Source organism: Aphelocoma coerulescens, chromosome 5, assembly GCF_041296385.1.
Source record: "Aphelocoma coerulescens isolate FSJ_1873_10779 chromosome 5, UR_Acoe_1.0, whole genome shotgun sequence".
Lineage (NCBI taxonomy): Eukaryota > Metazoa > Chordata > Aves > Passeriformes > Corvidae > Aphelocoma > Aphelocoma coerulescens.
In genome coordinates, this window is record NC_091019.1 from 33,159,035 (window position 1) to 33,176,823 (window position 17,789).

The 17,789-nt window shown below is 47.0% G+C and overlaps 1 long non-coding RNA gene across 1 annotated transcript; it reads right to left on the minus strand.

The window, feature by feature from the left end:
• Positions 1-9,843: 9,843 nt before the first annotated feature.
• Positions 9,844-14,828, minus strand: LOC138111562 (uncharacterized). Its single transcript, XR_011151389.1, has 3 exons — positions 14,747-14,828; positions 12,290-12,331; positions 9,844-11,483 (listed from the first exon to the last, which is right to left on the minus strand). It is a non-coding gene; the product is annotated as an uncharacterized lncRNA (long non-coding RNA).
• Positions 14,829-17,789: the final 2,961 nt, after the last annotated feature.

Consider the following 17,789-nt stretch of genomic DNA (forward strand, 5'->3'; position numbering starts at 1 on the left):
GCAAAGACCTAGAAAAGAGATGGCCGGTGGCCCAAATCCAACCAGTGAAAAACTGCCCTCGCTCTCTGCACTAGAGTTGGGATAAAACCTGCAGTGACTCCAGCATAGCCAATGTTTCATCTGGTTTGTAGCCTTTGGGGCTGCAGAGAAAGCCTGCCACCATGGATATGAGGGCTTTTGCTTCCTGTGTCATTGCACTGTGGTTGAAATTCACTGCTGGGTTCATTTAGCAGAGGGGAAAATGGGGAGAGCTGGAAAACAGCAGAAAGAAGGCAAAGAGTGCTGGGTGAATGAGCAGGCAGCCTCTAACTGGAGCAGCATTTTTACCCATAAACTCTACTGCAATCTACCTGAAGACCGTCCAAACCTCCCTCTGACAAGGGCATTCCCAGACCGAGAACATTCTGCAGCCCAGGAGACACATCTTGGCCACTGACTGTAATTACACCTGGGGTCCATCTCTTGCTGCTTACTGAGTTTGACAGCTTGGGGCTACAGCTGACCTAATCAACACAAACCTACATTATGGTAATTGGACTGGCGAACTAGTGTTCCTATACTGTGCAGTGTACAGCTGAAGTTTTGAATGTGCAATCTGAGAAAAAATATTTTTTTTTCAAAAGACATTAATCTGTGTATGGATATTTTTTATTTCTGTTGTAGTTTAAGTCCAAATTCCGTGAAATTCAGTGGAGTTTATGAGTTTAAAATTGCAGCATGGAAAATTTAAGTCAGCAGCTTGGGTGAGAGGTATTTCTTGGGTCTGCTTATGCTTCTGTTTATTTGAGAAGGAATTCTACTGCTGGATTTCTGTAGGAACAGAAATTAAACCCTGGGTCACACATCAAAAGTATGGCCCTTTTAGACAGGGCTTATTTGGTGTTTTTGCTGTTGAGCTGCAGGCTAGGGAGAACTAAAAATCAAAGCAAGCAACATGGAGGAGAAGCACTAAGGAGCAGTTTCTTTTGGCTGAGCTCTGGAGGAATTTTGGAACACAATGGAACACATTTTGCATGTTCAGAATCTGTCTTATGTGGATTGTCTAGTTTTTAACTGCATCTGGGCTGAAACTGGAGCCCTTCAGTGCCTGATAGAGTGCCACCAATCTTATCTGCATGCTTCCTCTTCACACAAAATTAATCACTAAAACACAAATCTCTCTGTCAAGGTTGAATTTGGCAGATATGTTGAAAAGCTATTAGGAGGAACAGCCACAACACCACTAGTTAATATTTTACAAGGTAAATTTTAAGCCAATTTATACTAAATTCTTTCACCACATGAATAAGAGGGATGCAAGGATTAGATTTCTTGCCTTGGTTACCCACTGTTTTTCTCTTAGGATGCTTATGGAGCTCCAGGCTAACTCTGCGCTAAAATTTCTCCAATACCAGGGAAATTCTGTTCACTAAACAAACACTGAATATGCAGTGCTCACAGGTTTGAGAGGGGACTTAGTTTGATGTGCATGTCTTTATTAAGCCAAGGCTGGACAGGGAGATGTGAGAAACACAGAATTTGCAATACATAGTCAGCCAGGCTTATCATATCCTACCTGAGGATGGCTTCCCATTGCTTCAGTTGTTGCATCCAAGAAAGACTTGCATTCAGCTGTGGGCGTTCTTCTCCTGCTGGTAAAGACAAAAATGTAATAGTTGAAATGCCATTTTGAACATGTTTTTTTGGTTTGGGCTTTTTTTGGTTGGGGTTTTGTTTTAAAGAAGATGCAGGGAGATGTAAGGATGAGATACAAAGCTAGTTAGATGCAGCACATTATGAATGGTAACTGTGTCTTCACACATAGTTCTGCTCTGTGGACCTGGGACTGTGCTGATGCTTAGTAGAGCAGCCACTACATCCAGGAGAGCAGAGGTGCTCTGGGAAGTGCTCTGTGATCTGTTCTCACATCACACAAGGCTTCCTTCAGAGCAGTCAAATGTAAGCTCTAATGCTTTGCTGTGTCAAGCTCCCAGGGAATTTAGTTTGTTAGGATTGGACTTAGCCTTCATAGTTGTAAAAGAAGGCTGTCGTAGGCAAAGAAGAGGAAGACACTGGAGCCCTTCTGGAAATCAGCCCCGAGACAGCTGCTTTGCAGCGCAGCTCAGGGATGTTACCGTGCGAGCTGACGGAGCCCTAATACATCTGCTTGTGGGAGTGCAGCCCCACCAGTTCTTGGCAAGCAAGTAGCATCCACTGTAAAGAGCCAGTATGGAGGCACAGTCAGAAAATCATAATGCTTCTGACTTCTAGGCAGGCAGCAGCTCTTGCCTCCTTTTTGGTGAGATACTAGTAGGCGATGTTTTGAAGAGAAAACACTAGGAAGAAGAGAAAAAATGCAAAGCTCTTGCACACAAGACACCTGGAAACAATTTCTCCATTTATGGAGAGCATCCAGCGCTCTGGGGATGCCAGCCTTCAGAGCCTTCATAATGGAATATGCCCCACATCCCACATGCATCTTAGGACATGAAAAAAATACAGTTCTAGGTCTGACTTCTTTGTCCTTAGCCCGTTCTTTGACCATGCATCTTTACTGTGAAACATTACCTTGTTATTGTAAGATTCTAGTCTGAAAGGACCCAAGTCTTTCTCTGGTAACTTTGCCCTTGCCTCCTACATCCCTGCCATTCACCAAGGAATCCTCTGAGTTACAAAACCACTCTGGCAGTAAGAATCATCCTGTATTACAAAACCAAACTGCCAGTGCTATTTTGTTCTTACGTGCTTTACACAGCTCCCTGCATCTAATCTCAGGACCTGGCTGTGAGGTAAACTAGTTATTGCCCCCAGCCTAAGTACAAGCAAACTGAAGCAGAAAGAACTGATGTGATTTGCCCCAGGCCATGTTGGCCTCCCTGATCTAGCTGGAGCTCTCACTCATGTTCTCCCTAAGCCTCGAGCACTCCTCTAATTAACCTCTCCTGGTTCTAGTGGAGGGATATTTCCCTGAGCCCCTGCTGTGGCAGCTCCCCTGACTCCTGATCTGCAGCTGATACTTCACCGATGATAAAGGTTTTAAGCCATCACTTCTGGGCATTGCCCCCAAACCCTGAAACACTTTTAAATGGGGGGCCTGAAGGTTAGATAAGGCTGCACTGGGAGCCCAGGACAGGGGCAGGGTGAGAGGAAGGTGCATTGGCAGAAATGGGCAGGAGCTACAGATGAAATGCTAAATGAGTGAGTAAACATGGACTGAGTATCCTTATACCATCCTGGATAGCTAGAATCACTTAGATCTCTATGTATGACAGCATACAGTAACACTTTCTTTCAGCACATTAACATTTCGGGGCCCAGTTCATCCCATTAGTTTCCTCTCTAGGGCAGCAGAGTTATTGCAGGAGTGAATACAGCCTAGATATATTAAACTTTTCATTATTTATGTAAATCACAGTGGCTTGGGAGAGCTTATGCTTTCAAGAGCTTGGTGGAAATTTCCTCCTGCCTGAGCAGTACCCAGGCAGTGGGATGGGAGGGTCACATATCAGTTGATATTTTTAGACTGGGTGACAAATTTGTCAATACCCTGGTGCTGGACACTGTGTTCCTGGGTGTTTACAAAGCAGCGTCTGCTTAAGCAGCTCAGTGCAGCTGAGAGGAAGAGCAGCTGGCACAGAAGTACCTTGTCAGACAGCAAGCTAAAGAGTGGGGAGTAAGAGATTTGGCTCTTTGTCTGTTGGGTGCTACTGGGAATGTTTTGGTTTGTAGGAGGGTGATGTGATAATTTAGTCTCTTTTTTAATCACCTCCAAAGTAAGCTGTGCTATTTTTGGCAATTATTTAAAGATTTATAAGAGACAGGAAAATAAATGAGGAAGGGAGTACAAAACACAGATGTGTAGGTAAAGCTGGAAGCCATTTTCCTTTCCCTCCTGAAAGAAGCCAGCAGGTGAGAGTTTTTTTAAGTGCCCCGTTGCATGCAATTTCTTAGACCCTAGGAGGGGACCACTCTGTTCACAAGCTTTTCTACTTACACACCTGTCTCCTGTACATGCTGACAAGGCAGGCTTCATGTTTACCTCCCAGCAACAGCTATTTCTCCAGATTTCAAGGAGAAGGTGAGATCCATGAGCAGGCACTATTTTCACTGTAGAGGGACCACTACACAGCCATGCGGGGGGTCCAAATCTGAAATGAACCCTGATGGAAGAGTGGTACTTTTTTCAGCAGCCCTCATCCAGACATTGTAGGAGCCTCTGCACCATTTTCAGCTCCCACCTGAAGCTGTCAAGCTGTCCTTGTTTCCTAGTTTGATTCTGAGGCTCCTGCTCCCATTGCCTGCAGCTAGGTACCTGGGGAGCTGACCACAGGGTGCAGCCAAGTCTCCACTTGTCTGCAGAGGCTTTAAGAAAACTAATTTGCCCTGCTCTTCCTTAAACTGGGACGTCTGTACACGAGCAACTACAGGAACTGTCTGAATCTGGGCTTTGGGTGGCGTAGATTGAAAACCTACAGAAGAACTGTGGTGGTGTGGCATAGCAAAGGGATGCTACTGTTTTATTTTTAGTTATCAACACTGCTGCTAATTTGCTTCCCTTGCATTGCTTTCCCAGACAGTACCATGAATGGGGCAAGCATTAACAGCCCCAGAGGAAGTTGTTAGCTGTTGCCCTCCCTGCTTACACCAGTGCTTGGCATGGGAAGCAGTGTCTCTTCTTGCCCAAGAGGGAGGCTTTCCTTTCTGCAGTCATCATCACGTCATGCACAGGTGCTCTGGGGACAGGCTGGCATCCTAAGATACATCTATCCTATCACCACTGTCACGAGCTTCTTATGACCTGCCAGTAAATTCATGTCTAGCTCATGTAGGTCAGCATGACCTGTCATGACAGGAATTTTAGATATGTTGTAACAGCTCTAAGTCATGATGTTGCTTTTTCTGTTATCAGTTTCACCTACTGCTGCTCAGGAGGAAGTAAAACCAGGGAGGATTGTTTCAGTAAACCAGAGGTGACCTGCCTGCTCTCAGAAAATGCTAGGCAAGCTGAGGGCTTCAGGGCTTTATACAATGCTAGAGCACCTGGCATCTTAGGTTAGCTGTAAATACACTCCACATCACTTTTCATGGTAGCTGTCACTCCAGCTTACATCTCTTGGGTGCTGTGAGTCCTAATATTTTCCAGGCAGAAGGCATTCTGTCTTGTAACAGAAGTTTTCTGCAATTCCTACAATATTTCAAAGAACCTGCACAATCTGTTTGCAGAATCGGGTATTTCGATGCATTTTACTTACGGTTCCATCAAAAAAATTGTAGAAGTAGAGATTCCTGAGGGCAGTGATGTTCACACCCAGAGCTACTGTCCTCTCTAAGTATCTCTGATCAGACTGCACTGTGCTACTCCAGAGATTTCTTGCAGCTCCTGCCTTCTCTGGGAAACTGCAGATCCCTCCCTGCAAAGACACTGTACTGTAATGTAGATGCCACATGATTCAGTCACAGCCTGTGAGTCCCCAGATGCACAGAAAATTTGCTGTAAGCGACCAGGGGAATTTCTGCAGTGTCTCCTGGAATCCTCAGGGCCCCTTCCACGCATCCTGACGCCGGTGCTGTATCAACTCCCATGCTGTACAGTACCTGCTGACCCAGTAATGCTGTCTGAGTCCTCTCCATGGCAACGCACTGTAGTGTCCTCAGGTACAGGGAGGCATCCTGCAAGCAGGCAAGACTGGCCAAGGACTTGATGTATCAGAGGTATTGAGAATAATTTTAGCATAGTTTTTTTCTGTGGGGAAATTGGAGGCACAAATGCAGAGGGAGAAAATTTCTCCCCAGAGGAAATGAAAGAATGTGTGAAGAAGAGAGAAATAACAAAATGAGTTATTCATATATCCTTAAAATCATAGGAGATATGGTTTATATGTCTCATGCAACAGATTTACATGGCCAAGCAGTTTCACACATTTTAGATACCCTCAGGGAATGAAGAATGGTGGAAAAACCTCAGGTAACAATGGAATGATGTTTTCCAACAAGGGTTGGGGTTGGCCAGAGTGGAAAATTGTAGAAAAACTGTTCTAGACATCTCCAACTTTGATGGCTCTCATACCACTACAGCAAAGAAACATGTCCTGAATGCATGGTGGGAGTAAGGATGGAAAAGAGAAGCCTGGGGTAAGCACATAAAGGACTTAAACAAATGTATAGTATAATGAAAATAAGACTGGGACCCTACATGAAAGTCATGATGAATTGTGAATTTTTTTAGGTCTCCTACCTGTTGAAGGCTCCTCCATTACAGTAGCAGAGAAATGCCTTCTGGAGCACCCCAGCCCAGTGGCTTCCTCTACCGCAGGCCTGCATGGGTGCTGCTCCTGGCATCTGTCACGCAGCAGCCCACAGACTTAGGAAGTAGCCTGAGCTTAACCACCACCGTTTGGGCTCTAGGGCAGCAGCCAAGTGTGCCCAGGGTTCTCCTGTGAAGCAGAGGGTGATGAGGAGCACTTCTTTTAGTATTTGAATCTGGGCTGGCAGTGAAAGGATTTTACCGTGTGTCAGTGGTAGGATCAGGAGGATGAGCTAAGAAGAGGTATGTATCTCAGGACCACAGGATGAAGAAGCACATTTCTACTAAAGACTGTTTTAATTCTGCTTTTTTTTTAGGGGGGGGGGGGGGGAGGGGGGAGGCTGAATTGGGGGTTTTTTGGTTGGGGTTTTTTGGGGTTTTTTTTTGGTTGGTTTTGTTCTGTTTCTTTTCTTTTTCTTTTAAAGTTGTTCGGTTTTTTCTTCCTTAAAGACCAAATTTAATGTCAAACTGCCAGAGTTTGGTAGAGACCCGCAGCATGCCCGTAGTCCAGTTCTCATTAGGGAGCTGGATTGCTGGCTGGCAGTGTTTCCCGAAGACCAGATCCATCCCCGCCTTTATCTGTAAGCAACCATTTCGATTCAGTCACCAGGCCCGGGATTGGTTCCTGCCTTCTAAGGTCAATTGCCCAAGGGCAAACACATGGTGACAACTAGCACATTCCTGTGTCCAACAGAGGTGGCACCACAGCCAGAGGTAAAATGAGGCTGGGGCTGTTTCCAGAGAGAACAGGGACCTTCTGAAAGGGAAAAGCCAGATTAAAGGGGAATTGTAATCCTTAACTATGCAGTGACAGCCTGGGAAGAGAGGATTGCTCAAAAACCCCAAGGGTTTTCTCACTAGAATGGTGGTGCCTCACTGGTGGCAAGCTGGATGTGGGCTCATGTGTCCATCTTCTCCTTTTCTGGCAGGAGCAAGAAACAGAATTACAGCAAAAAGCAGGGGACAGAAGTCTGGCTGTGGGGATGAAACCTCCTAGGTGAGACCCTGTCAGTCAAAGCTCACCCCGAATTCACTTGCAGACAGAACCCTAAATACCACTGGGAGAGTGAGTTTCAACCCTCAGTTTGTACAACCTGAAACCTGGTTATGCACCCATGCTCTGATGCATTTGCTGCACTTGCTTGGATATAAGGCAGGCTGGTGGGGCTTTCCAGCATGCCAGCTGCATGCTTTACAGCCATCTCCCAGCCACAGCTTTGAAGCAGCAGGAAAGGCTGTAGCTCATTCTTTCCCAGTTCAAATCAGCAGGATTAGTTGTTTATTCAGGAGTCCCTTCCCCCATCAACAGAGTGAAGGCAAAATAATTATAAACCTTCTTTCTATATATGCCAGCTAGCAGACAGGATCAGTACGCAAAGGGACTCCCTGATTTCTGACATGCCTAAGCCCTCAGACGACTGTGGGGTTTTTGCACCATATGGCTCTATCACTTGACAAAATAGTGCCCTAGATAGGCTGGTTGTTTTCCAGTCTGCCCCCAAATTAACTTAGGAGGATGGGCACATACAGCCACAGTTTCTACATTGTTGCCACCATTTCTGAGGTCTCCAGACCTATTGGAAGCCACTGTATTTTTGCAGCCCCTTCTGCCCCCCCTCCAGGAGCAGCTACCAAAGGGATTAAACACGGCATGTTATCTACTGCAGTGGCTTAATCACTAAGCAAAGCACTCATCCCCTGACCACAAGGTCAGGGAATTATCTTCCTGACAGATAACGCAGCCAAGGCTTGGAACAAAATGAGGAGCTGAACTGTCATTGCAAGCCCACAGGCCACAGCATTATTGCTGTTTCTGGGGAAGTAACGTTGCTAAGATGCTATGAAAGTGCAGCGTGACTCTTCCCACCTGCCCCAAAATGTCTTTTGGTGTCTGGGGAAGACAAACACAGCAAAAATGGTATCCTCCTCTCTTAAAACACCCCTTATTCCAAACCTGTCCCTCTGCGAGCACAAGGTTTTGATGGTTGGATGCTTTTGGCACCATGTACTAAAGAAACTGAAGAACTAACTGACCACTACGACTGGGCCAGAAGAGAAGTGACCTTGGGAGAAACATAATGTATCTAGAAATGCAGTTTCAGAGGGCACAGGTTCTACACATCAGTTTCAGCAGACGGTGGGAAGTCCTATTCCCATGTAAGCTGGCCTGTTGGGGCAGAGCTGCAGGGCTGGCAGGCAATGGCACTGCACGGCAATGGGCTGCGGTAGGGCAACTCACACCAATGGAGGGAGAAGTTCTTCCTTTGAGATTTAGAGAGCCCAGGTCTGCTGCCACCATAAAAGAGTGAGGAAAAATCCTGACACAGAGAGTTACAAAGCGAGCTTCTTTCTAGGCACTAGCACAGGGCGTCAGCTCCCACAGCATTGCTGTGAGTGCCTCAGGAGCCTCTGCACAGAGCCAGGCAGGATGAGCCACGGTCTCCTGCCTGGTGGCTGCCAAGAGCAGCGCCTTCTCATGGAAGGGGAAGGTGTAAACTGAGATTACAGAAAAAGGCTGATAAGGTGAGGCTCTACCCAAAGCTGGGTAATACAAATGGCTTGCAGCTCTCCAGGTGACTCCTTCATGGTCACACATATGACAGGAATTCCAGAGGAGGAATCCACATGTCTACAAGAGTCTAGGTCCCAAAGACCCTGGTTGAAATTACACAAGTGCTAAATCTTTCTTGTTGAGCCTTTCAAAAGCAGCTAAGCAATCAAATGACATCTTCTCACCTCTCTCAGCACATCTTGCCTTTTGCAGGCCAGCTGCTCCCTGAAGGCCCCAGTTGTTACCATTTGTCTGTGAAACATTCACACCCTGCCAATTCCGTGTGCCTTACCTGTGAACAGCAAGGGCCACACTGCAGCCAGAGGCACTGCTCTTCTCCATCCTCCCACCAGGAGGTGCTTCCTGCAGCACTGGTGTGGAATGTGAGAGAAACAGCTCCCGCCTTAAAGCACAAGATTAACACAGGTTAGCAAATTTCACTGTTCTTCAGCTACAAATCAAAAATAAAAATGTTTCTTATTACTTTAGCTCAAAACATGAAGGGTCTGATTGCCTCTGAGACGTCTGTCTCTATTAAGTTTGGTGGATCCTCCAGAGAGCTCACTGAGGTTGTGTGCATGCTGTTCATCCTCCTGGGGCAGGGCACAGACGTCAGAGCCCTTGCCGTACACCCACCTCCAACCTAACAGCTGAGGCAAGCAGAGACACAGGTAGAGTAAGTAACCTGCCTGCCCTGCAAGGGGGCTGGATGAGCTGGCTGCAAATAAAGGTCCTTTTTCCCCCATCTCTTATCTCAGGCAAAGGAGACAACACCCCACAGTGCTCTATGTGGAAAACAGAGCGCTAATAAAGCTTTAGATTTTCCACTCAACTGCTGTTCCTCGGCTCCCCTCACTTTTCCACCTGCATTTCTCTGTGCCTTTGGGGAAATCTGACATTACATATTAATGTATTAATAATGACATATATTAATTAATATAATGACATTACATATTAATGTTCTTAACTAGGAAAAAAAAGAATCCCCTTCCATTAAGTGACTCTCAAGAGTACAGACAGGGACATGCATTGAGAGCTATCTGCCTTACAGTCTACCAGGGGCCTTCTCAGTGTCTCTCCCACGGCCACTGTCCCTGCAGCCCCAGGATCTGCAGAAAGCACAGTCTGAGCCTCAGTATTACTTTGTCCATAGCAGAAAGCTGCACAACCCCTTCAGAAAAACCACATCTCTCTTCTAGAGCATGTAAAGGAAAGGACCCCTTTTAACCATGTGGAAATCAAGTACCTGCCCTGTATGGGCTTCTTTCCACAAGGATGTGGCTGGGTACGCAACCCAGGGCTTGTTCTGACCATGCAACAAAGTGCCCCCAGAAAGGGAAATGGCTACACAGGTTCACCAGGTCAGCTGCGGAATGGCATGAGCTGCTTTCTGCTCCCATGGAGCTCCAGCCTGGCACCTCTACTTACTAGTTTTTCCATTTCATTGAATTTCACCTCCTCCCTACAAGTAGACTTTACTCATGACTTCTCTACATTTCTACCATGCTCCAGATGAGAGCAGGGCCCCCAAGAACAGGACCATCCTTTCCAGAGGATTCACCAACCTTCAGCCTCCAAAGATCATAGCAACTAGCCTGGATAACAATTCATCTTCCCCCAAAAATGGTCCATATACATTTAGATAATAATAGCTCTTGGAAAATGTATGTCATTAAATATAGCCTCTCCAGTAGTAAGTCTAAAGGCCTGGGACAGCAACTGCTTTCCTTCTTCTTCCCGTGAGTTGTATCAGATCCTGCCTGCTGTGGGAGATGGGCTCCCTCCCACCAAGCACCCTGGTTCCTCTGCTTCCCCTTGCTCAGGCACTGCCAGCTGGGTTTGCCAGGTTTCCCTTGGGAGCTCCTCTGCCTTCTGGCTCTCAGTGTGTAGCCAAGCCATGGAGGCCTGCTAGCCCACGTGCTCCACAGCCAGCTGCTGCTCCTGAATACCTCCTGGAGGATCTGTGCTGGGTGTGTGTAGGAATGTGTTGGTCCAGGCAGCAGTTAATGCAGGGGGGGGAAATCCTTGGTGTATGCCAGAGACGACATGCTGTAGATCCTGTCCCCAAGCCTTTTTCACCATAGATTAAGAATAGCACTAAATTACCCTGTGGTAAGTAGGTGAAACGTACTTGTCTGTGGCAAGCAGAAGAGATTAGAGCTTGTTTTCAATAAATCTCTGAAGATTAAGGAGAAAGGAGATTCCATAAAGTAAAATCTGATTTGTCTTTGGCACAGCTGTCCATCTAAAGATGAGTACCGACATCCCACTTCTGTACAATTCACATTTCTCCACACACAGCTTCCAGAAAGTGAGCTGAAGTCATGGCTTTACTACTGTAACTAGCATCCATAACATGGCAGGCTGTGGTATCAGGACTGTGGAGATGGCAAATACTGACCCATTTCTCCTTAGAAAGGAGACAGGATTCATGTCATGTTACCTTGGGGACTAACACCCTGCCGTGGCAAACATCACATGGACAGGCAGAGAAAAAGCTGAATATACTCCCGTCTGTCCTACTGTCTTCTGACCTTATACAGCACAGCCTCCTTCCTCCATAATTGATGTCTCCTGCTGCAGAAGCAGCCACAGCTTCTGATTCTCTGGCTATCCCATTACAGCAGTAGTAAGTGCAAGCCCATTTTTCTGCAAAACAGTTCAAATTAATTCAGAGCCTTAAACCAGGAAATCTTTCTTTATAACACCACCTCTCCCTTGCTGTACTGCAGCTGCAAGAACTCAGCAGCTCCATCCCTCCATTTTCCCCATGAGCCCACTGTCTGGGACACACATGCCATCTCCTCCAAGGAAACAGTTTCTTGTTTTCTTTTCACTGACATTCAGAGATACTTAAAACATCCCCGATGCATGTTAGAGGGATGTCTTTCCAGGGCTCTTAGGATATAGCTGCAGTCTGTTAAATCATGCGGATAGGAAAGTGTTGAGGAAATTTCTGGCACACCAGCTGTCTGACCTGACTTATTTACATGATGCTAGAGCTAGGAAATGCACTAGTTTTATGGCCCTTGTGATTTGAGGCTGTTTATCCAGGGAAAGGCAGCAGCAAGGAAAAGGGCACATCAGGCTTTCGATGTGCTTAGCTTCAGAAAAACCCCGCTAGCATCGAGCCTCGTGTGCCAGCCCCTGCTCTGGGACTGGCTGCTTGCCCCCTTCCCCAGCCTGGGAGCTGCATTCCCAGCTGTGATCACAGACACTGCCGCCACCGACCCTCATCCAGGGCAGCTGCAAAGGTGCTCAGCTGAAAGACTTGGGAAAGCTGAGGCCACAGTTGACCTTGCAGCTGCAGAGTGGAGGTACAGACGTGTCCCTAATGCAAGATTAACAGGCTGTTGTCCTTGCTGTTTGTCCATGCACGGCTTTCTCTGTGGGTCTGGCAGTGCAGCTACAGTAGAGAGAGAGCCTCCAGGGCCACCTTCAGTTACAGAGCTCACCAGGCTTCATCTGAAGGCAAAACTTTCCGGTCTGCTCTCTGCCTGTGAGGAAAAATCGGAAATTACTTTTAGACAAATTATTTTCAGGGAAAACAATAAAAATAAAAATTAAAAACCCGATTATGAAGTACTCCTTTGGATAGATGTCGAACTCCTCTGAGTGAAGGTTCAGTGGAGGGGATGGGTTCCTCTGCCTGCCTCTCGCCCCTGTGAGACACACTGGGACAGGATCTGGCACACAGACTCTGAAATGGCTCACGCTGCATGTCTGAGGCGAGGGGACACCTGGCACCACCCTGCCCAGCTCTGTACCCACACGTGGCCCACAGCCCCATGTGAGGTGGGCTGTGAAGCAGGGAGGGAAGGTGCCTGGTTAAGAGCCCGGGGTGTTCGCTGCCCATCACTGTGCATTTTCTGCATGAAACGCTCAAGTCGGGAGGACTTTGGAGCAGGATGAATAATATTTCTAGACAGGAAGGCAGTGTTATGAAAAAAGCATGAGCAGCTATGAGGGCGTGTCTCACCTCCTTTGCACTCCAAGGAGAGCTGCTCCCCCATCTCCACCATGGCAGAACTGTCCTCCCACTGTTTCTAGGTGCCACAAAGCACACTGGGGGCTAAGCTAACTTCCACCTTGGGAAGACAGCCCCAGCTAGCCAAAGAAGAATAAACAGAAGGCTGAGGGAGCAGCCTGGAGGGGAAGGTGAGGGAAAGCCAGCTTGCAATCCTGCTCAAAGCTAGGGAGAGCTGGATAGACAGGAAGGGGTATACACTCACAGTGTAAAGCAGTATTTGTTTGCTAGCTTTGTGACCCTCTTCACGTACAGACAGGATGGAAATTCCTGGTATGGGCAATGCACCAGAACCAAGACCCAGAAGCATATTTCAGGTCTGTTTCCTCCTGTCTTCAGGACACTTCATTCTGTTGCAAGGGTTCTATCCACAGCAGCTATTCTTTGCTTCCCTACTAGGCCTGTTCTTTCTTTCCCATTCACCTGGAAAGCAGCTGTTCTGTCTTGCCCTTCTCTGCTCCCCTGGTCTGGGAATGAAGCCGAGCCCACACACAGCTCCCCTGGCAGCCAGGCTCTGAATCCTCTCTGCACTGCACTTCGGAGCTGAACCAGGTGCTTATAGCAGAGCACTGTGGGGGCCGGGATCAGGAGATGCTCTTCTCCCTTTAGAAAGGGAATGGAATAGCTCCCACCCCTGTTCCCAGTCACCTTTCCTAAGGCCGGCTCACTAATTTGCTTCCATCCATTCTGCTGCTAAAAGCTTGGTGGCAGGGTGTGCCCCAGCATGCTGGAATCCAACAGGCCTGAGGCGGCAGGAGCAGCTCCAGCTGTGGGCACGGGGCTCTCTGCTCCTGGGTAAGCTGAGCCCGTGCCCACTTGCAAGGGGAAGCCAAAATCTCCCATGATGTGGAGACGCTGTGAGTGTGTTGGGAAGGGTATCATGCACATCCTTTGGGGTACCCAGGTCTGATGGTGCTCCCTGGAGCCACAACCACCACCACTGTTTCTGAACAAGGCTGTAACTCAGCAGCAGTTGGTCACAGCTGGGGGCATTTTCTGTGTGGTGAGCAGCCATCAAAACTAATTCTGTGGCAGCACCAGGAGCCAGCCATATGCTAAAAATGGACTTAGTGAGCACACTCTCTTCTAGCTCCTTCAGTATCAGCCAGGGCAAGGGACTAAAACATCTCCTCCAAACAAATTCATTTTCCCTTACTGCAAGCTGGCTTCAAGCTTCAAATACAGTGTATCCCGCTACTCCCCCTTATCCAAGCTTGATATATGTGATAAGCACACTTATTTTACCCATCTGTGATACCTTTGAATGGCTGAGAATTTTCTGTCCTCATTTTGAAGCCCACATTCCCCCTACACAGGCAGGAAAGATAGAATGTGCAGGCAGAGGTTTCTTTTAATCTAAAATAAGTTCCACAGTAAACCACACTTGATCTGTATTTGTGTAAGGGAGGAAACCATTGCAAGAGAAGTTAAGGAGAAGGAGCAGAAGCAGAAAGAAAAACATTTTCTGCCTTCACTGCCATTCCTCACATCCCTCCATGGATTGCAGCATCTCTCTGAAGTACCACACACTTGATCAGAGAGGGATCTAGAGGGCTGCTGCTCCAGGCTAGAAGAGTTTCTGAACATCCAAATCCCTTGAGAGTTGCAGGAATTTCCAATCTCTCCCAGTCTGTGTTTAGATACGCAAAACCTTTCCAGCACCAAAAGATTGACTTCTGCTCCCCTGAGCAGCCTCTGCATAAACACGGCTACCCACAAAGAATAACTGTAGGCCATGTTCCTGCATCACAGGGATCATATTCCTGCAGCACAGGGCATGCCTCATCTAAACTGGGGAGAGAGAAGAGGCCTTAGCTGCAGACCCCTTTTCTCTGAGCACCTGGGGCTAGACCCCTTGCTTGGACTCAGTAGGCTTTTTGCTTACCAGGAAATTGAACAGCTGTCTTTAGGTCATGGAAATGTGCTTGCCATACCACACACTTTGTTTTTGAAACACACCCACTGATGTCGGCAGTGCTCCAGCTTTTAGTCACACCTGCTTTCAATCTCATTCCTCTTGAAGCCTCCTCATCTTCCTGTCACCTGCAACAAGCATATGTGGTGAGCCTTTGGCAGGATCAGGAAAGAAAAGGAGAAATTAAAAGAGTGGCTACTCCCAGGCAAGTTACAATCCCATCAATCTCTGGCAATCTTTGCATTAAAAGCCTGCTTCCCTACTTTGCTACAAAAGCCACAGCATTCCCACCTTCTTGCTCTGTCATTTTTATTGCTGGTAAGATTAGTGCACCTAAAAGCACAGCCCATCTCTGCTACCCAGGGACCTTAAATGCTTGTGAACTGTCCCAAGGACAGAGTTCTGCCAAACATGCTGTTGCCCTGGTCGTGGCCGTGCTTTCAGCAGTGACTGACACAAGCCTCCAGCCATACTCCATCAAGGCTGAGATCCAGCACCTCTTTTGAGCGGGGCCTAATTCCACTGCAGGAAGTCAGTTTTCTCACACCCACCAAAACAGCTTGTTTTCAAGCCTCCTTATTAACATAGAAATGCCAAAAATATTAATTCCTGTTTTGCAGAACTTAGAAAAAAAACCCCACAACAAAAAACAGAACCTGTTTTCCTCATGTTGGAGAGGCAGGGGCTGCATCTCCTATGGGCAGCCACTGATGTGTGGAGGAACAGGAAAACAGGAGCTCTCTCCCACCCCAGAATTAATGATGAAGAAACCAATGAGAAGAGCAGCTCTAGGAGAGGACATATTCCTCCACTCTTGAGTGGTTTCCACAGAGAGGTTTGAGGCAGGGTGCAGTCAAGAGGAACTCAAGGGTAAGCAGAGTTCACTTAGTATTTTAAGGAATGCAAAGTTTGCACTTTTCAGGATACAGCAAAGTAAGAGTACATGACCCTGTTGAGTTATTTATTGCAACACCTCTGAGTTAGCAAAAGGTGCCTTCGTTACCCCCACAAAACAGCCTTTATAATTTTTCTTCCTCTGAAGTGCCAGATCTGCCAACACTGAAAACACTCCAAAATCTGTATGTTGGTTCAAGCACTACAGTGTATCCTGCAAAGAGCAGGAAGGACTCACAGACCTGAGTGAGTACTCCATTGGATCTTTCTGCGGTTTGGCTATGGGGTTAAGCTTGCAGTAAGAAGTGTCACTTAATATAGAAAAAGGGATGTTAATGCACAGAAAGACACTGCAGATTGTTCAACAAACCATATGCAGTGGCTGAACTCACGGTGACCATCACCCCAAAAGGCCACCTCAGACCCAGCTCTCGGGTGACTCACTACACAGTTCCTCTGGCTTGGTCATTTCACCCATTCAAAGCCATGCTCAGACTAGGTGGATAAAAAATTGTGCACGGACTAGGTGAAAAACTGCAGAGTTGTCCTTGTGCATGAGGAAGAAGATGCCAGAATTAATGTGTCCTTCAGAGGCACACCAGCACCAAGGAGCACCAAGTGTCCAGGCAAGCCCCTTCCTTGGACAAGACTTTTAGAGTATGGTCACTTTCCTGGGTGCAAACTCCTCCTTAGATACAACATGAGCCAGCTTCTGTCCCTCTAAGAACCACAAAAAGTGACTGCACTGAAAACTATTCAAAACAGGCTGTTCCCATGGAAATCTCTCATCTTATTTCCATAGAGATACACTAATATTACACTAAGTCCTAAGCAGAAAGCCTACCTACTATCTAGAGCTAAAAAAAAAAGCCATACTTTGTAGCTGAAAACTGCTACGAGCCTGTGTCACTTGTGTTCCATGCACAGCAATGCACAACACGCACCAGCAACCATTTACCCTTTATTATTGACTTCTGACCCCAAGGGCAATTTCCATTTCTTATCCACTTCCTCTGCTTTAGAAGCAGCACAGATTGGGGGCAGCAGCGCTAGGGCTGCCTTCCTTTCTCTGCCATTTACTTCTGTGCAAGAGCAAAGCCTTGGGGCAGTGGGCACCAGGGGAGCTGCGAAACCCCTGTCCTTCAGCAGGAAGCACGCTTCTTCACTAGGGACTGAAACATCTGTGCATCTTACATGGAGAATGATGTTAACCCTTAAACCAGTTAATTGAACCTTTAACAGGAGCCATCCTTCACATTGTGAAAAGTAGCCAAGACAATGCAGAGGAGAATCAGCGGGCTTCACATTTGGAAGTGTCCCTGACAGGAACAACAGGGAAAGTCTTCAGAGGGCAAAGAAGTTCCCAGATATTACCCAGAAGGTGGAGGTGGTGGAAGAATGGCCACGGGCTTTTCAGAGCCAGTCTAGCTGTTCTGCAACTCCTGAAGTGAAACCTTAAAGGTGCAAACCATCCTACATTTTCTTTTATCCTCAGACACAAGAGAACATGTTAGAGAACTCTTCTCCGTGGAAGAAGTTATTACCTCGTTCCTAGTTTTCCCAGCAGGAGAAAACAATCTAGGATTACTGGTGGAGGTTATTTGAACAGAGGTGAGTTGCTCCCTTAAGCCATCTTCCTGGTACTGCATTGTGTTAAAAATACACAGAGAACATTGAAATCAGTAATTTCTGTGTCCTTTGAAAGGCGACAGTCACTTAATGAGGATGCTGTAGTGCACAGACACAGCTCCGTGCTGACTCTGCCAGGGAAATTACAGGACAGTAGATTCCTATGCAGCAGGGAATGACTGAAGGAAAGCACCTCCTCACAGGTGGCCCGGAGCACATCTTGCTGGTTACACATAGAGTTGTTCACTGTCTTCAGGTAAGCAAGTGGGAGCTTTCTTCTTGAGATTCTGCTTTAATTTTATACACAATTTAAAAGTGGAAGTGGGTAGCAAGGGTGACAGCTTTTTACATACAGCCAGTCCTGAGAGGTGATGTTTAGCATGTAACACAACTCAGTGAAGCGGAGGAACTGCACTGGAAGTAAATGAGAGTGTCACAATTGAACTCCTGCAGAGACAATTTAATGGCATTTTGGTGACAGCGTATCAAG